General features: G+C 41.5%; 1 long non-coding RNA gene across 1 annotated transcript in view; it reads left to right on the forward strand.

Annotated features, from left to right (window-relative positions):
* Positions 1-20,672, forward strand: part of LOC109971984 (uncharacterized) — a 31,467-nt gene extending 10,795 nt beyond the window's left edge. The window contains exon 3 of the long non-coding RNA XR_002276625.1: positions 12,014-20,672. This is a non-coding gene — a long non-coding RNA (uncharacterized LOC109971984). The remainder of the gene's footprint in view (positions 1-12,013) is intronic.
* Positions 20,673-20,678: the final 6 nt, after the last annotated feature.

Raw genomic sequence — 20,678 nt, forward strand, 5'->3', positions numbered from 1 at the left:
TATTAGTTAAAAGACGAGCTGCTGCATTCTGGACCAACTGTAGTCGGGACATTAAGGCTTGAGAAATGCCAGTATACAGTGCATTACAATAATCCAGTCTAGTGCTAATAAAGGCATGAATTGCCTTTTCAAAATCACTAAAAGAAAGAAAGTGTTTAACCTTAGCCAAAAGTCTCAATTGAAAAAAACTGGCTTTAACTACAGACTTTATCTGTTCGTCCAGTTTAAGAGCACCATCAAATACTACCCCAAGATTTCTCACCTGAGGCCTTCGGTAGGATCCCAAAAAGCTAGGAATGTCAGAACCAGTGACACCAGAGTTACCAATTACAACGCATTCTGTCTTACTTTCATTAATATGTAAGAAGTTATGTGATAACCATGCCTTAATGTCCCTCAGGCAATCCCTCAAGGTCTGAAATGAGTTGCTCTTATTGACATTCAATGGCAAATAAATGTGAATATCATCCGCATAACAATGAAAAGACAACCCATATTTCACAAAAATCGATCCAAGGGGAAGTAAATACAAAGAAAAGAGAACTGGCCCCAAGATGGATCCCTGAGGCACACCACAGTACCAGTGAGCGATCGCCCAATTTTTTGTACCAAGAGCGGGGGAGGGGGACTGGGGATAGGTGGTCTGCAGAGCACAAGGCTCTATGGGGAGAGTAGACAGACACAAGCCCCAATAGGTATGAGTGGGCAAGGCCATTGATATACTTAAAGACAAATAAGAGTACTTTAAAATCGACTCTAAATTTCACTGGCAGCCAATGTAACGAGGAGAGAACAGGACTGATGTGAGCATGTCTGGGAGTACTTGACAGAAGGCGAACCACAGCATTCTGTACAAGTTGTAGCTTCCGAAGGAGAGATTGCAAGATACCGATGTAAAGGGCATTGCAGTAGTCAAGTCTGGATGTAATAAAAGCATGAATAGCTTTTTCTAACTCTGCATGAGATAAGAAGGGCTTCACTTTTGCTAGCATCCTCAAATGAAAGAAGCTAGTTTTGACTACGGAGCGGATCTGTTTATCAAAGTTAAAACTGCTGTCAAATATTACTCCGAGGTTTTTAACAGTATCAGTGACTGAATCTAGTCCTTCTTACTTTTAGCAGTGTCAAAACAGAGGCAACATTCATGGCCTTGAAATCCTGTAGATCGTACCATTTCCACTCCCAAACACGAGGCGCCACCTGGCAGCAGTATGCACAGGACTGTATGCGTAGATTGTGGAAGGGTCTGACTGACTTTACCCGCTGTCCACACAATGAGATATGAGCTATGCTATGGAGAGCAGCGGCACTTTATTCCCCCAATTTCAAGCTCTGAGTGTTATCACAAATAATAGAACCTTTTCTACTTTTGGATTTGGTTAATGTCATATCAATTTTTTCGTAATGATTATAGGTGTGATTTTGTGACACTGACATATGACCTGTTTAGCTGTAAGGCAAACTCTACTTAATGTTCAGACTGATAAAGTGATATAATGATAAATTACTATGTCAGCATCATTATGATGTAAAAATTACAAACTAGCATGCTATAGTTGTAATGTAATGACTCAAAAAAAGGGAAATAATAGCACTAGGATTACATTCCATCTACAGGATGTCCCTTTGGCTGGCTTCATTACACATATTAGAGACCCCCATACACACATACCCACATGCAGACTCTGGCAGTGATTTCAGCTGTGGTAATTAGAGAAGTGTTAGAGGTGAGTGAATAAAACATGCGTCAATCCCTCTTCCCTTCATCTGAACACCCTTTCTTCTATTCTGTCCTCTGGTCGTGTCATTCTCTCTGCTGCCTTTTCTTTTATCTATTTTCCTCCTTTCTTCTTCTATTCTTATTATCACCCGGCTCTCATTTTTCTCCTCTTTATATCTATTGATCTGCTTTTCTCTTCTTCCTTCCTCTCTTATTGTTCTGCTGACTTCCCTCTTTTCCTGTTCTTCTTTTCAAGTCCCCATTTTCTTATTTATCATTGTCTCCTTTCTCTTACTCTTCTCCTCCCCTTTCACCTTCTCCTCTACTGCTCCTCTTTTCTCCCTTCTCCATCATTCCTTGGAGGTAAACCAGTGTGTGCAAGCTGTTGCAGCAAGGGCAGCGCTGACAGATAGAGCTAGTTTAGCAGGGCGAGATATACAGTATGTGTGTAGTAGTACACACACACATGTGCCTCGTAGACACTGCAGGTGTTGCATCAAGATAAATGAGCCGTCATTAGCCAATCAGGTCAGCCGGTGGGAGGGCGATGGAATACTAAGGAGCGAAAGCAGCCTAGTGGAGGTCAAACCTCTGACAGGGGAGATGTGTGTATTTGTGCTCGTGTGTGTGTTTCTGTGTGAGTGTGTGTTGCACAGTGAGACTGAGAAGGAGGATTCCCTGATTAGATGTTGAGCTCTTAAAAAGTTTTCTCCTCCTCCTCCTCCACCTCGCTGCACGAGTTTCCCCTTTCCGTCTTTCCTACATTGTTGTTTCTTCTTTTTTCCCACCAGTGCTCCTCTGGGAAGCGGAGGAGCGCTGAAGATTGTTGTGCTGCCATTTGACGGCCTAATTGGTATCTCCGGCCTGTTGTTTATCTCTTCATTGGTGACTCATCAGAGTGAAGGAGACAGAGGTTGAGTAGCAATTAAAAGTGTTTCAGAAATCTAGCTTCCAGCTCGGAATTTCTGCAGGAGGAAAAGGTAGATGTCATATTATGCTTTTTCCCACCTTTTCTTTAAGCTTCCCAAGGCACTTCTCAAGGGAAAAGGCTATGAAACCAATTAGAAGGAAAGTTAGACTGGAATATATTTTCATTACTCTGCTATAATCAATCATTGTGTGTGTGTGTGTGTGTATGTGTGTTTTCCCTCTTAGCATTTACACTAGGGCTAATGCAAATGGATTTAGGCATAAAGTGTTCATTCTCACAGCCAAGGTGCTGTTGGGTAGGAGGAAGGTAAATGATTAATCCCATGGAAAAACCCTAATCTCCCTTATTCTATCCCTCTCTGAAAGTGTGTGTGTAGAGGGTTTTCAGGATGGCCCATGGCTCACTTTGATCACTAATCCTTTCTCTGGCCTGACTTTCTATCCCTCATTCTCATTTCCTCTGCCCATCTCTCCACTCTCCTCTCATCTCCTTTCCCGCTTTCACATTACATGGCCCATTGCCATGTCTGCATTGTGAGCAGCTTACAGGCAAATATCTAGGGCAGGGCACCCTCTCTATCTTTCTGACTCAGTGTCATTCTCCCTCCGCCTCTTGCTCCTGCTTTACTATACTTTGCCGTTTTCTCAAAACAGTATAATACAAAATAGATTCTAATTTTTCAAGTGTATACTCACATGCCATGTGTTGGCAGAATATTTGTCTGCTATAATTGTTCCTCTTCTCCACACTGATTGTGAAACAGTCCTTTCCTAACACACTGTAAAGGTGTTTCACTGAGCACAAATCTCATTTTAGAAGTGGCTACAACACAGAAAGCACAGCCTCCCCTGTTTATCAACTTAGAGTTTGAGATTACATATAGTAACTGGTTGACAGATCTGTGTCTGTGTGTGTTTAGAGGAGGGAAGAGCTGCACACCTCTCTCTCTCTCTCTCTCTCTCACACACACACACACACACACACACAGCTGAGTAAAGGACAAGAAGGCTCTCTCCATAGTGCAACAATCAGCCAGTAACAGAGACTGTATGAGCAGCTTATCAAACAGCTGTTGATCAAACAGAACACAAACTTGCAGAAATGTGACGTATTCGCTGCTTTGTCCTTGGTCCACTCACTGAAGTCTTCGTTTCATCCCTAAACCAATGAGTGAATGTCTGTCATATTTCTTGAATAGCTGTCAAACTAATAACGATATCAGCATCAGTCCTAATGCCAGCAGTGGGTTTTCATGGTCAAGCAATCATATTATAAGGGTTAAACTGTCATGGGAATATTTCTTTAATGACATTACGGGGAAACAGAGCTGCGCCTGTGGTGAAAGTCTGCGAATCCCTGAGTGCTGTCTAGATTTCATCATTCTTATGTATTATTTCTTATTATATATTTTGTATGTTATTGTATCTTATATGTTAGATCAAGTTTTTATGCATTTCAGTTTAATTATATTGATTGAGTACTTTTTTTATATATATATAATTTTTTACTTAATTGACTTTTTCTGCCATATTGGTCTTTTGTCTGTGAAGTACTTTGAATTGCACTAACTTGCACTGATTTTGATTTTGATTTGATTAAAAGCGGACAGGCAGCAGGTAAAGTAAATATGGAAAAACAATGGCACTTCTTTCTGCTCCCACTCTTTCATTCCTCTTTCTCCACCAGTCACTTTTTTCTCCTCTCTCTCCACTGCTCTGAGATCAGTGTGACCTTTCTGTCCTCCTTTCTCTTGCTTATTCTCTCACTCATTACCTTTTTTCCTCCTCTCAGTTACAGGTAATCTGTCCAACCAGCTGAGGTGAGAAATCTCGTGTGTGCACGTCACATGTCTTTTTTACTTCAGGGGACATTACATTGACTTTCATGTATTTCCTGGAGCCTTACCCTTACCTTAACCTCTACTTGCCTTACTCTAACCCTCACCTTAACCTTAAGCCAAATCATCACTTCAAATGTAATGATTTACATTTTGCAGACTTGCCTTTTGGTCCCATAAGAATGTCCGGTCCTCACAATGTATCTGTGCAGATTTACAGTATGTTCCCACAACATGAGTAATACCAGACCACACACATTCTCTCTCTTCTCTGTGTTTGCCGCCCTCAGTATGCCTCTCTCTGTCCTTCTCTCTCTCTCTCTCACACACAGTTCACAGCCCCTCTAAGGCTCCTACCAGTGCCTCACAGCATTATTATTCAGTGCATTCATAACTTCATAGAGGAGTATAATGTTTAGCTAGATAGTTATTGTGTGAGTGAGACCTTGTAATACCTGATGCTTTTTGCCCAGGCTTCGTTAAGTAATGTTCCCACAGGGAACTTGGATGTTATAGTTACTGTAAATGGCGACACCTCACTGGCTCTCTGTAGTCCACAAGGGGACAGGAGACATAGAAGCCAGTAGACAGTACTGTACAAAGATTATTTTTCTCCAGCCTTAGTAAAGTTAAGTCAAATTTTCCCATGTAGCAGAGATTTTAAATCTGCACTCTGACAATGGCTGTCATGGACTGTACATCCCCACTAATTTGTGCCATTTTGTTTTTGAGAATAACAGGCATATAGTTTTGCTGGCACTACTGACTTCTGGTCTTTAACGCACCACACCTGACTTTGATCACTGGTGTGGTCAACTCAGACTCAAGGCCAAATAAGTTCATACATACACAGTTAGCCACAGTTAGCCAAATCATGCCTAAGGCAAAAGTGTTTCTTCAGCGTCAGAGGGAGTTAACTGTGTACATTTTAACAACACATTATTTTCTGGGAACTTGTCATAGCGTTTTATTAAAGGAAAAGGTCAGTCATTTTTATATTAATAGTATTTTCAACATCCCCAAACATAGACTAGAACCAACAATGTGTTGCCTCTACTCATAGTTAACAACTGTCAGTCTCCAACTTGGATTAGCTTGTTTGCTTCCACTCTAGTTCAAAAACAATTAAAAACACATCAGTGAAACACACTGTAGCACTGGGTGACACGTTTCTTCATTACAAAACACAAGACCCGAATGAATGTTAAACGTTTTGCCTCAAAGGCTCCAAACAATCGTAAATTGTTACAGCATCTGAAGTAAGTAAGACTCAACTGTACATATGAGATATATTGGTGTGAGCTCTCTGCTTTGTTTACAGTCTGCCAGATCTCATGCAGGCAAGACTATTATTAAGGAGAGTAAGCAAGCGTTTAAGATTTAAATGATTACTCCAAATCCAATTTTAAATCATATTCAGTTTCAGACCTAGCTTATTTAACCTAAATAATAAAGTACACACTCAATCAGTTAAACTTTAAGTAAGAAAAGCACATTTCCAATGCAGCAGATGGTTTTATTTGTTTAAAAAAAAAAGCTTCCAAAGTGGAAGATGTTCATGTATTAAATGGCATTATCTTTGAATAAGTATCAAGAAAATTCCACTGTATTCACAAAAACAAGTTGAAATGGCCTGGTTTGCAGCAGGAAGCAGTGGATTTTTCAATTCAATATCAAAGTTCACTATTTAGGAAAGTGATTAAAATAGGCATTTTTTTCATCATGTGACAACACTGACATATCAATGTTGAGTACTGATGTATCCTGGGGGGAGGGAGGACAAATCCAGGCACAGGTGAAATGGAGGAGGTGGTGGTGGTGGTGGTGTGTGTGTGTGTGTGTGTGTGTGTGTGTGTGTGTGTTCAGGGGGCCAAGCACAAAGCACTGGCCTGTGAAGAAGAGAGAAAGCTCCTGTGTGTTGTGTAGTCAATAGGTTCTTTGTTCACTAGGCCTGGGAGACAGTTAGCCATGAGGACAGACCGAGACTCCAGTGCACCCTAGTATACCTGAACTTACACACACACACACACACACATACACACACACACCGTAGCTAAGCCTGATAAGATGTCATTCAATCTCCAGTGTTCCTGCTTCACCTTCTTTACCACCTTATCAGTTTTCCTTCTTTTCTCCTCTTTGCTGCTTTCTTCTTTCCTCTCTCTTTCTATATGCATATCCATCATGGGCTGCCCCTTCCGTCTTTGTGTTTGAGCAGCAGAAGCTGTTTCACTGTTTTTTTCCAGCCCTCTCGGTTATCTTGGTTGAGGTATTGCTGGTGGGTGGGAGTTTTTACCTGAAAGCCAGACAGAGGGTATTTTGTGTAGGCCAAGGGAGCAAGGGATAGTGGGAAGTACAGGAGAAAGATAAAGTTGGGAAGGGAAGGTAAAATGGAGAAAGACAAGAATTCAAACATTTGGTATCAAAAATAAGTGCAGGAATTCCAGGGCACACTTTGGTTTAACATTCATGTAATGGTGAACAAAAGGAGCAACTAGGGCTGGGGCTTCAAGCTAGAAAAGAACAATATGGTGGCAGAGGAAACAGCAGGAGACAATGTGTTTCACTTAATCAAATAAGCATTAGGGAGTTGGTTTATATGCGGTTGCACAACGAAGAATGAAGGGAACCTGGAAAAGTGCAGGATTTCTGCTGATACGATGAAGTAAGTAAAATGAAATCTGCAGCAATTTTATTTCATTTTCATCAGCTTCTTCTCTTAAAGAGCAATCTGTGAATTCTGTGAACTGTAATGTGTCTCTGAAGTGTACCCTCTACATTTAATGACCTAAAAATGCTGTAGATGAAAGCCAGTGCTTTGGGATTCTGAATATTTGAGGCCACTGCAGAGAAAAACTTATGTTTTATACACCAGTTAGACTGTGCTGTTGCCTGCTTGATGGGAACTAAGAAGGTTTCTTAGTGGTTAGTAATATTCCATGAGAAGAAGTCAGGCACAAGTCAGCATGAATCACAGATAAAGTATTTCTGTTCTTTCTGTGTCTGGAAGCAGGCACAATATAAATAATGGATAATGGTCTAATACGTTTTCTGTGGAACGTCTGTGGGCTGTTGACCACTGGGATCAGCATTAGGATTCTGTCACTCAAACTCAAAGGCACAACATTCAGTTTATCTATTGCTCTGCGCACACACACACATACATACACGCTTACTTGTAGGTTCTCAAATGCTCTCGCAGACACTGATTGCCTTATCTCATCGTCCATACAAGAAGATAACAAATAAACCACATTGTCTGTTTCCAGAGGATCTCGATAAGACACAAATCAGCTTACATACACACATACATGGGCAAAAACCTATGCATATAAATATATACAAGACATACCAGGCGGGATAACAGATTTTCACAGGACTGAGGTTGAAAAAGATTAAAAACAAGGATGAATGACTGTGACGTTAATCCTACCTGCTTCAGACTCCCACTGAGTACCCCATTTACTTTACTCAGATGCTGCTGCTTTATCTCTCATTTATTCTTATCTCAGCATGTCTTTGCAGCTCTTTCACTGTCCTATTCCCATGCTCATTGCTAGAAAAGAAGGGATTCCCCTTCAAACGGCAAAGCAGCTCCTGATTCAACAGATACAGTGGAAACTTTCAGCTACTGTGCATGTGTGTTCAGCTATTAGCAAGCACACAGATGTGTTATTTATTTTCTTATGAAGAAAAAGATGAAAGCCTCTCTACCACTGTTATGTCTGTATGAAAAATATGAAGCTACAGCCAGGAGATGATTAGCTTATCTTAGCATTAGGACTGGAGATATGGGGAAGCAGCTAGCCTGGCTCAGTTCCAAAGTAGGAAAAACCTGCCTCCCAGTGCCCCTTAAGCCCATTAATGAACCAGTCATATCTTATTAATTACACAGTATATCTTGTTTGTTTAGTTATCTAACTCTCCAGCAAAAAGTGAAATGTCACAAAATATATGATTCAGTTTAGTGTAGGTATATGTGTCTGAAGGCTATTTTCCATACAAAGAGACTTCAGCCTAATTATGCTCCCATCTAACAGAACTGGTATGTTTGGAATGAAAGTAATTATCGAGAGTGATAATGTATTGTTTAATTACATTTAATGTGTCACAGTAGAAGTTAACCAACACATCATCTGCTGATTGCCTTTTTCTTAACAAATATCATCAACCAGAACTGGTCTGAACTTGGTTTGGACCCGACCATGGTTACTTCATGCGTGGTGTCATACTGTACTCAAACCTGTGGCAGTTCATTTATGTGTGTATTTATGGATGCATGTGGGCTGCTCTCTCTCTTTCTTTGGTAATGTTGACTCATCCATTTTCAGTCAGTTAATAATTCAGATGCTCTGCAGGCTGTGTTTTCATCTGTTTCATCTCTGCATTCGCCTGTGAAACAACCCCTAGTAATTACACATCACCAAAACAAGACACTAACGCCAATGTCTGGCGGCATGGCTAGGGATGGCGAGCCAGCGAGTGCGAGGAGGGTAAGTGTGAGAGAAGGAGAGATTGAAGGACAGGAGGGGAAGGATTGGAGGATGCACAAGAGACAAAGGATACACAGTGGAGAGAGGTGTCTCAGCACTGTTGTAAATCCTCTGCAGGGCCTTGTAAGCTGTCAGACAAGCTCAAGGTGTTAAAGGCATGAAGTGGGAGGGCTACACACACTCATGGACACTCACACAAACTATTATGCTGAGAGAAAAGTTTACTCCTACCGTCATGACTGGCTCACTGCTGTGTTTTATGGCTTTCTATTCCTATGTGATTTTCTATAGCATGTCACATAGGGTCTAAAGCCATTGGGTACAGAGTGGGAGATCTCCAGACAAGGATTAGACAGATATCTGGAAAGACAGAGGAGGGATAAAAGAAGAGCATGTGGAAGTTTAATAGCATGTATATACACACACACACACATACCTGTCTACACTGCATGGCCTGAGGCGTTTTGTCTCTGCTTGCAGGCAGCCCAGAGCCCAGCTCAGCTAATTGCCCCCATATGAGACAGGCTGAAGCGCACATCAATCCTTATGGCCATACACATGCAAAAACACACAAACACCAAGGCATACACTTTATGTTTGGTTTGTGGCTGTGTTTTTGTCACCCACTCTCTCCCATTTGCATTACACAAACATGTACACACACAATAACAGTAGATACACTCCCCAGCCAGGCCTGTTGGTGCTGCTGACTCAGCCTGCTATTTAATGAAGCTCTCAGTTTCACCTCGCCTCTCCTAATCTCAGCGCTCGTTGGAGATTGGCTGCTAGCACGCTAGTGAAAAAAAATGTTAACCTTGGGAGTTTAGTGAGCCTTAAGACTACTTCTGGCCTTCTGTGTGTGTGTGAGAGAGAGATGGAGAGGGAGGGAGTGGGGGAGAGAGAGAGGAATTGAAGCACAAATGTGGATGTGAATGTGAAAAATGCGAGAAGAAGCATAAGGAGTTTTTTCTCCTTAATGAGTTTTTCTTCTCGTTGAGTGACAGCACTCAATAGTCCTCCACGCCAATCTTAACTGCAGCGTATGCGTGCATGTGGACTGACCTATTGACTGAACCGCAGTACGTTTCTCTGCATTGAATTTTTTGCTGACATCTGTGCAAAAAATGTGAAAAACAAACACACATAGACGTGCACTGCCTTGAGGATTATATTAACACCTGACCGCCATTTGCGGCTGCAGGCTTGTAGGTGATAGGTAAACAGCAAATAAAAAACATACAATTTGGCACTAATTGTAGGTACAATTAGAGTGTCAGCTGAGACACTTCTTGTTCTTTCTAAATGCTTAACTAGCACAAACGTAAGGCTTTTATTGAGGGAACAGAAGGTGAGCTACACATGTAAAGTGTGTCCACAAACAAACAGTTCAGCATAAATTAAGAATAATATTTCATATAATAAATGAATGAATGGCTTTTCTTTAAGTTTGCATCACAATCTTGAATTAAGTAGTTTGAATAGTTGAATAGTTATTTTTAACGTTCTCAAAGCAGGAGCCATGCTTGCTTTCTGCATAAAATGCTAGGTGATGGGCAGCTGGAGCACTTTAATACATCATTGGACAAAAAGCGTTGTTATGAAGTCAGAGGTACAAACCTGTACATGTAAAAAAGTTAAATGTGACAGCCAGTCATCTTACAAATCTGTTGCAATAGAGGAATATTATGCTTTGCAGAAACTTGATAATAATTAGCATTTTGTAGTATCTGTAAATTGCTATATAACAATTCAGTTCCCGCAGCCTGATAATCGTTACAATGGAAAGTTGCACAAACCCTCCATAACATTTATTGACAGTTTTGTTTGTTTTTGTTTTGTTTTGTCTTTTAAGCTCACTGCAGGTTTTTTATAGCTCACTCAGAAGTACCAGAATTCCCATCACTACAAATATGGATCAAATTCTTAGGGCTACTGGGTTGAGTTCCCATTTGCACCAATGAAATGTCTGAATTTGGTCAACCTCCATTTCTAAGCTTCTTCTTACTTCAGCAACAGCTGAGGTTCACATTGTATCAAACCAGCTCCCAAACCCAACTAAACTTAACTTTTCAGAACACTGAACTAATTAAAACTGATGGCTATAATATAAACAACAGTATAATTAAATTATCAAGGAAATGCCTGGGTTTTTATCATAAGGAACATTGGGAAAACAATAAAAAAAAAAAAACTGCAATTAGAATTTACAGTTTGGAAAATACTTCAGAGCTACTATGTCCTCCCACTTAAACAACAATAGTTGTAATCAGTTCTGTCAGCACTGCTGCACAACATTTTCCTCCTACAGATTCCACTGAACAGATAAGAAAAACCACTGTGGCTCACCTTTTTCTATATTTGCTGCCAATATGGCTAATTGCTACCTGCTACCTAGCAAAAAAAAACAGCAAAAAAACCAAAAACAAATGTATAAATTGAATTAGTTGAATGGCTGGAGAAGAAAGAAAAACTGACAAAAATATGTATACAAAGCATTTTCAAAACAGGAAAAGATGGTACTTCATTAAAGCAGGTTGTCGGTACAGAATCATCCATTATTGCTAACACATTTCAGCAGCAGTCCCTCCTCAGAAAGTTAATTTAATAACTTAGACGTCTCTGTGAAGCTCGCACATATTTACGTGTTCAGTTTATTAAATTGTCCATTTTGTGTGTTTAAAGTAACCACTATAGGAATGCATTCAGTGTTAAATATTGATGCCTGTACTGCACTGTGAGGCTCTGTTGCTAAAAGCGTTTACTGTACAGAATGAAATGACAACTACTCACTTTATCATTTGTTTTTTACTTCAGGCAAACTCTAAGTAAATCAAGTTAAGCCAGAAAGTGCTAATCAGAAAATTTATAGTGGCTCAGTATGCACAAAAAATGAAGCCCCCTTTCTTCTTCTTTGATTCCAGGTATCCACGTCTGACCTCTTGGGATAAAACTCCATAGGAGCAGTGTGATGTCTTGGCAGATTGCCTGATGAAGGAGGAATTTTTTAACACACCTCCTCCCTCTCTCTGCAGCTTCACGTGGATGCGGTGCATCAGATAGGCCATGCCTTTCACCTGTGCCTGTTTCTGCGGCCTGAACGGCTTCTGCCGCAGACGGGAGAAGAAGAAAAAGGAGCAAGAGGACGAAGATGAGGGTGAGGAGGAAGAACAATGGAGGGATCAGGAGACCGTGGTGTGACAGTGTCGCTGTCTCCCCTCCCCTACCCCGGTGCTTCAGCCTTTAACAGACTGCAATGTACAGCCCAGGTTACCGCTGCTCAGTACAGACTGTCTAATATTATGTGTGGGAACAATATAAGAGGGATGTAAGGGGCTTCAGCATGCACAGGCTTTTATGCAAAGTTCTGAATTAATTGGACATTTTTCATTCATTCATCTCTGTTGCTGAAATCCTTGAACCAGCTGCTGAATATTTTTACATTAGTACCCAGGAGTCAAACTTCAGGTTCTATTGTGTTTCTACTTTTTAAACATCCCAAACCCAAGAACTGCAAAGCTGTCTTGAGAAATATTCCTCAAGATGTACCAGCAAACAAAATGAAAGCCTGTGAACTCTTAGCTAATCCCCATTACCCAACTCCACTTTCCCCCTGGCAGCTGGCTGAGAACTTTGCTTCAACTGATGTGGTTCTTAACAAAACATATTTCTGTTTGATTCATTTTTTTTGCCATACCTAGTGCCTATATAAGGTGCCAAAAGGCGAGAGGCTCTAGAAATCCATTATTTCTCTCTGTCACACCTCTCAGTGATAGCCCATCTCTCCCTTCTCCTCCTTAAATAGCAGCTCCCACACAGAGTCTGAATTGGAGCCAGAGTTCAGTGGAGCTCTGCGCCTCCTCACCTACCTGCTTATGCCAGATCAACTTAGTGAAAACTTCAGCCAAGTGAGAAAGTGAGCAGTAATTTCCAAAGTCACCCATGGAGGACCGGAACCCGTCTCGCTTTTCACACTGAGCTGGGCCTGATCTAAAGCTGAGCAGCTGTCCAATCAGCAGCTTAGCTGGAGTGTGAAGATATGAGTCAAGGGTCAGTATGAGCAACAGGCTTTGTGAGACGCCCCTGCTCTGGTGCCGTACTATCTCTGACTCATTAATAGGCAGACAAGTAATTACACACACACACACACACCAATGTGAACACATCCATTAATGTCCACTGGTGGGAGTGGCGTGTCTGTCCGTAAATGCCACTGCGGTGCGCTTCCAGCTGTCACCTGTTTGAGTGTGTGACTCCTTAAGCATGTGTGTCTGTGCTTGTGTTTCTTCTTGGCTGCAACAATAGAGTTTCAAACCTGAAACAAGTTGTTAAGATATCTATTCATCTTTTACGAACTGCCTTTTCAGAACATGCATTGAGACACAAAGACACACACATTCATAGGTCTCATTAGTTTGTGTGATTATGCATGGCACGTCCAGTCAGGCAGTGGAGATGTAATTAACCTTTTCCAGCAGGAAACAGATGCCTGGATGTCACACACAAACACAGACAATGACATACACACACAGATGCACACACAGATGCACACACACACGCACACACACACGTCTGCTGTCAGGGAAACAAAGCCAACGTCATGGTGTCACGGAAACAAAGCCCCAGAAGCGCCGCCTGGCACTCTGTGATAATCCCCTCACACATATTTACATTCACGATTTAGAATACGCCTCGGTGTTGCTGTCTTCACCCCCCAGGCACGCTGTGCCCCCAACCCTTCCCCACTCCAGCCCCTAGTCATCCACCTCTTTCTCAGCCGTCCACCTTTTGGCCTTTCCCTCGTTCATTCACTTTTTTCTTCCACCATCTCTTCATCCTCTAAATCTTTGACATCTCTCCCAAAACTCTCTTTGTCATCAAGTTCATCTGATTATTATCAGTGGATAGTACATGGCCTTGCATGGCAGCTCCCACTGATTAGCCCTCTGACTCTTGATATCAGGGATTTCTTCAGGCAGGCAAAAAGCTGCTTTGTGACAGATTAATGTACAGCTGTCACCAGGTCGTTGGTGTGCCTCTGTCCCTGCTTGGAACAGATTGTGTATTTATTCATTCTCCTGCTACAAGCGGCAAAATGAGACAAAGCAAAAGTCATTTCACAGTATAGAGCACCTATTATGATTCACTGTGTTACGACACAGCCCTAATGAGAAACAGAGCGAGAGAGAGGAGGGGCTGGAGGAGGATAAGAGAGGAAGAAAGGAAAAGATGGTAATGAGACCAAGAGTCAGATATGGAAGAGGGGGCTAATGCTAGACAGAGCATTCATGCTAATTGGCTACAGCGGATAACTTTCTGAGCTGGGGATGTGTGTGTGCATGTAGTGTGGGCAGAGAGAAAAGAACAGCCTGATCTGTTGGCGTTACACTCGTTTAACACTCCCTCCATTTCACCTTTTTAATGAGAGGAATATTCGCTCCAGTAATGGCGAAAGACTTGGTAACGATTTGTTGCTCTCTCTCACACACACACACACTTGGAATTGGTAAGATGGGGGGAGGGGCAGGAAGGAAATAGTTTTGGCAGAGGTGAGTGTGTTTTCCCATAAGCACCACAACCCAGCCTTTTATGGATCATGGCAATTTTCAGGGATTGTAACTCAAGGACAAACAGCTAAAAATAGAGGGGTGGTGCACGACTCTTGTGATAGCAGGGAGGAGAGGAGTGAGATGGAAGGATGCGCGTGAGCATGTGTGTGGGTGGGGACAGTGGAAACGAGTCTTGTCGCATTAGATTTGGGTCAGAAACGAGGGAAGAGCCGACGAAGCGGAGAACGTTACAGACGTTAGGGAGATCCATCACCCACTGCTCCCTGCACCTCACGCTCATTTCCTTCGACACCTTGCCACCCTGTCCCCTCTCTCTCTCACTTCACACACACACCTGCAGGGGATAGGAAAAAGGGCATCGGAACAGGGAGCGGGGATGGTGAGAAAACCACTGGAAAGACAAAGGAGAAGTCGCAGGGCAGAAAACGACGGAAACGTAATATGAGAGATTAAACCACAGCTTGATTATAATAGATTATAATATGAATATATGCAGTTCTATCCAAGACCCTGCTGTATAATGAGTGCATACATACATTTATACTATGAATGAAATGATCCCAGTAGGAAATGAACTCTAATGGTGAAGCCTTGCTGTTGCTACTGAACTGAATCAGAGAGTCAGTTCAGAAATAACATTTGACAGTTTCAGAAACATGCTTATTGACTTTTCTGTCAAAAGTTAGATAGGAAGAACTATACCCCCCCAATACTGTTTAGATGTTTAGTATGGATGTAGAAGGAAGCAGAAATCAATCATCTTAGCATAAAGACTGCAAGCAAACAGAACTCATGGCAGGAATGTGACTGAGCATATTTCTCAGAAGACCAGACCTTTCTCTTAATCCACAAGGTAGTGTGTTGGTCTACTCTTTGTGTCACATATGTGATTGAACTGTTTAACCCTGTCCATGACTGTGCCTTGCTCATGGAAATAAAACCCCCTAAACCCGACAACTGAAATTCCCCTGAGAAGTGAAATCTCATGCAGAAGTGCCAAAAGAAATGCTACCACTGCAATTGTCACACAGTAACATTGCCTGAATTATGAATGTGCAGCAGCAGGATGTAAAACAGTCTGCAAGCGCTGCTCACCTACAAATCGCAAAAGCTGGCAGCATCGCATTTCAAAATTTGCAAGTAAATTGCAAATTGTAGATACATTTCCAGTTTCTTCAAGACACACAATCAGCACTGGGACACAAGAGTCACATTTGCTTTGATTAATAAAATGTAAAATTAACGTGAATGTAGCCTACATGATCTCATACTACAAATCACGGCTTACATGTTGCATGTAGTATATTTTAGTATAAAGATAAAATGCTTTATGTTCCAGACATCCACCTACTTTAGGGACTATTCCTTGGATTAGAAAGTAGGTGATTTCAGATGTGGCCTACCACAAAACATATTAGTTTATTTATTTGCTTGGTAATGTGAGTGAATCAACGCACTTCTGTGGTAAATTTATGGTTCGCAAAACACTAAAATTCCTGCCCATGCATAAAATTTGACATATCTTTGAACTGAGGCAACAGCACTGTCTACAGAAATTTACAGTCCAATAAATAATGTTTTCATTATTAGGCTGAGTATCTGTCGCCTTTATTTACTTCAGTGATTAGACACAGCAATGATGAAGATATTATTGCATTTAAGCAGCAAAACATCCTGTAATAAACTACTCAGCAAACTCAAGGTCCAGTTATTATTTGATGAAGGGATCTCATGGTCCTCATCAGCTCTACAAATCAAAACAGATTCTTATAACAACTAAGTCATTGGAATCCCCAGAGCAAAACTATTAAGTGGACCTTGAGTTAAAAGGTTGTTTTTTTTTTTTGTAAAGTCATACTCATTTTTAGACATTTAGACATTGAGACATTTATTGCATGACATTGTCCTCTCTACCTCCACGTGTCCTGTCTGCCACTATCAAATAAAACCAAAATGCAAAGTAGCATCCACACAGGTGGCAGCGGCAAATAATAATGTATGTACACTTGAACATTAGCTACCCAAACTCACCTTGCCTCTGCCATCACGTTTTCTCAGAAATCAGTGGAGGCATTAGCGGTGAACGCTTGCCACGTTAAAGTACCTATAGAGCTATCCAGGCAATTAGATCCCTGACAGCCTTAGTGCCTCACTTCAGGGTATGCAACCTTCAACAGACATAAAGCTTTTCTTTTCCCTTCAGCATCTCCTGTGTTGTCCATTCATTATTTCTTCCTTGCTCACCCACATCTGTTCAGTTTTCTTAATGAAGACAAAAGTGATGGTCCCACCAAGGCTAATTAGGAGGACTGAGATGCAGAGCACTGATAGACTGGTGATAGAGTCAGAAGGGAAGCACCAACGCAGACCGCTTAGAGCTCTCACCAGTCCCAGAGCATCAGAGTGGGAAATGGGGAAAAGGGATGCAGAGAGAGGGGATACAGTACAAATGAATGGATGAGGAGCAGAGAGATATATAGCGTAATTGAGATTGTAATGGGTTTTGTCAGGAGCACCTGTCAGGGTCAGGTTAAAACAGCTTCAGTGAGAGAGGAAGAGAAAGATGAGAAGATGGGAAGAGAGAAGGGGCCAATTGGAGTCGGGATCCCCATGAGGAGAGGGCCTAGTCCATGCCAACCTCACCTGATTGCCAATTTGTGCCAGTCTGCAGATATCAAATACCAATATGTCTTGCCCGCAGACACACAAACACCTCTGACTGGAGAGTGCTAACCAGCTAAAAGCACCCATACACATTCAGTCACACACATGCACAAACTCACTGACTGATTAGACACATATAGCTGCTTAACAACATGTTCAAGGTGCAGACCTGTACCATGCCATTGGAAGATAAATCTGCCACTGTTAAATAGCTAGTTCTTCCCAGGTCCTGGATAAAAATAAGGTAGAGCACTGCTTAGATTGCAGCCTGTTATGCCAACCTAAGACCTATGCTATGTTCATTACCGGCCCTGCCCCAACCCCAACCAATCCTATCTCTCTTGATGTTCTCCTGCCAAAACCAAATGCTCTATTTGTGATGGAAAAGCAATTCTGACACCCTTGAGGTCGATGTCTAAAAAGTGATGAAATTAAGTTGAGTCAAATTTATTTATAAATCACTGTTAAAGCTGTATCTGGCAATTCAACATGCTGACAGGCCCAAATGGCAGCGAGACATAACATAAATGACTGAAATGCAAGCCCTCACTACTGAGAAGGTCTGTCCCAGTAAGTCTCAGTAAATGTTACACTTGTGGTCCAGATAGGGTCCAGGTGGTGATGAGGTTCAGCCATCACCCTGGGGACAGCGTTCTCAATCAGAACTGTTTAGGATTGCACTTTTTTTCAATTTTGTTGAGAATATACTGTGCCATCAAACATTTCGACGGCAGAATTTTTTTTAGGCAAACAGTAAACATTTGCACTTTGGCTGAGAGAAAAAGTGTATTTTAAATGGTAATGCTTTAACAAATGTGCTTCATACAAATGAAAAGCCATACCTCAGATATGAAAAAGTTGATTTATTATCTGGTTGAAGACAAGGACAGTCCACTGGCTTTTCTAGTTACTGCACTATTACACCATAATTCATGCTTGGTGCTTTACCTCTCCCCACACAGGGTGATTATAAAACTGTGCCTCAAAAGAGAGATTAAAAGAAGAATGGTCAAACTGAGGGCGAAGGTCAAGATCTAGTTCTACTCACAAGTCTCCCACTACACAGTGTAATTTATAAGAAAAACATACCTGCTCCTTTTGTAGCCTGATGTGATATCTATGCCACTAAGCTATCCTAGTCCAGTGAAGCTAGTTTGCCAGCTAAAAACCAGCTGTCATGTTGCATTATATTAAGTGATATTATTATGTAACATGTTACCAAAGTAATGCAACACTGCCTAGTATGGATCATGCTTAAAAAACCCTACAGTTGCCATAATGCAACTCAAAAGTGTCTTGGAGTAGACCCTGCCTGCCTGCTGCCCATATCCTTTAAAAAATATTTTGGAAGTCAAGTCAATGTTTATCTACAGAATGGGCTCATGATGCTCCACTGCTGAAACACCATGATTATATTTTTGATTAACCTATAAACACAAACCGAATGTCTAATACTTTTTATCCCAATTTAGTTTGGTGATTGTGAAATAGCATTCATAAATTCCTCAAGAACTTTTTAGTAGGTTATGCAGGCATGAATACAGCATCACAGCACCAAATAATTAACTCTTTTGATTTAGATCCTCACTTCTGGAAAAAAATGTCAAAGATCTTCAGATAATTTGCAACAAGGGCTGGATTGGTTTTATTGTATCCACAGTATTTATTCTTCTGCACAAATTAACGAGTTATTCTACCACCTCCATTATCTTGGGGGCAACAGTACATGCCATATTTAGGAACGCTTGCTATTAACACTTTAGACAGTTTTGTTTTTTCAATTCCAGTGCCCCACATACTGCACAGTTTTGTAAATACCAGCAACATTACTGGGGCTCTGGAATGTAACCTTGTTCATTGGCATAATCTGAAATTTGAAGCAGTTTTACATCAAGTGTCATAATTTAGTTAGAGTAATGAGAACATTTTTGAAAAACTGGCAGCAGAGTCAGCAGCAGCTCTGCCAGCAAAATACTCAATTTATGTACAGTTAGAAGAATGCTGACAATCTCCTGGTGCCTTCAGGTTTAGTGGGCTGAAGGTTAAAGGAGATCATCATCATCACCTTTAACAGAATCCATAACTCTTAAAAACTTCTACAATGACTTCTGGCTATCTGACCTCACACATACCATGTTCAGCCGTACTAATGCTACTTATAACTACTGTGCAGCTAAAATAAGGAAAGAAATGAGGGGGCACAGAGATGTGTTTTAAAGTAAACAGAGAAAGACTTTTCTAATTGTCAAGGGCTGTAAACAGGTCATGTGTCCCACATATCTGATGCCACTTCACCATCATCGATGGATAATAAATCAGTTTCTCTCCCCCTTTTTCCCTCAGTCTTTCCTCTTCGTCGTGCCTCACCTCCTGTTCCCCCTCACACTCTGTTTCATCTATACACACACTCACTCCCACACACCATTGCTGGTCGATACCAGAGCGGGTATTGAGCAGTGGCTGTGGTCTAAATGAGAGTTTGATTTCTCGTGGGGTGTTAGCCCCTGTAACCATGGTGTTGAGTCGCCATCAGAGACCTCTTCGTCAAACGCTCATTGATGAAGTGCGTGTGTGTGTGTGCGTGTGCCGCCAGCGGCCGCTTTCAGCGCCTTTTCATTTAGTTGTGCTCAAGAACAATACTTTTCATTAGAGGCTGATAGCATTCATTAAGAGCAATTCAGCAGGGCCACTAATGAGCTGATCTGCTCTTGAACACTTCATTCTCCTTGAAAAACAATGAAGCATGGTGTCACACAAGCAGACGCACACACACAAAAACACTTGATCCAATTGCATCTTGAGTCAATTCTGGAAACTGTTATTTCATCAGAGCTACAAATAAGTGAAAACTAGCTGGCTGAGTCTTTGTTTAGGAAGCTCTGGCTTTGCTTTCTCTGGCATTAAGCCTTTCTGCTCAAACAGCAAATACTCTTTGTGTCGTTTGGGCCCATTCATAACATTTACTAAGCTACGGATATTGTCTATATCAACAAAAAGCCTGTGCCTTCGATCCAATACGTGGCCAAGCCACTGAGCACTTAGTAAACCACTCAGCAGTTTCCAGAATCCAGATATTAATGTTGCTTCGCTCCGAGCATCCAGACTTTACTTTTGTTTGACAGAATTTGTGTTTGATGTTTGTAGCATCTTGCAAATTCTTTCACTCCTGTTATCCCTCTGCACTTTTGCTGCCACCAAACAGCACAGCCTGTTTCTCTGGCATTTGAATGAGTGTAAAGCTATCTCCATTTTCTATGGAGTTTCTATATTATTCATATCTCTGGGCCTTTGCGGCGAGAAATAAGCGAGGCAGGGATGGAAAGAGAAAAACAGAGAAGGAGGAGGGACCTTTGACATTGACAAACAGCTCAACACAGTCAGATACATAAACATGAGGTCAGAGAGTATCGCAGTGGGAGACGGAGAAGGAAGAAGGAGAAAGGGTAAGAGAGAGAAAGTGTGAGAG

The sequence above is a fragment of the Monopterus albus genome, unplaced genomic scaffold (genome assembly GCF_001952655.1).
Source record: "Monopterus albus unplaced genomic scaffold, M_albus_1.0 scaffold241.1, whole genome shotgun sequence".
NCBI classification, from domain to species: domain Eukaryota; kingdom Metazoa; phylum Chordata; class Actinopteri; order Synbranchiformes; family Synbranchidae; genus Monopterus; species Monopterus albus.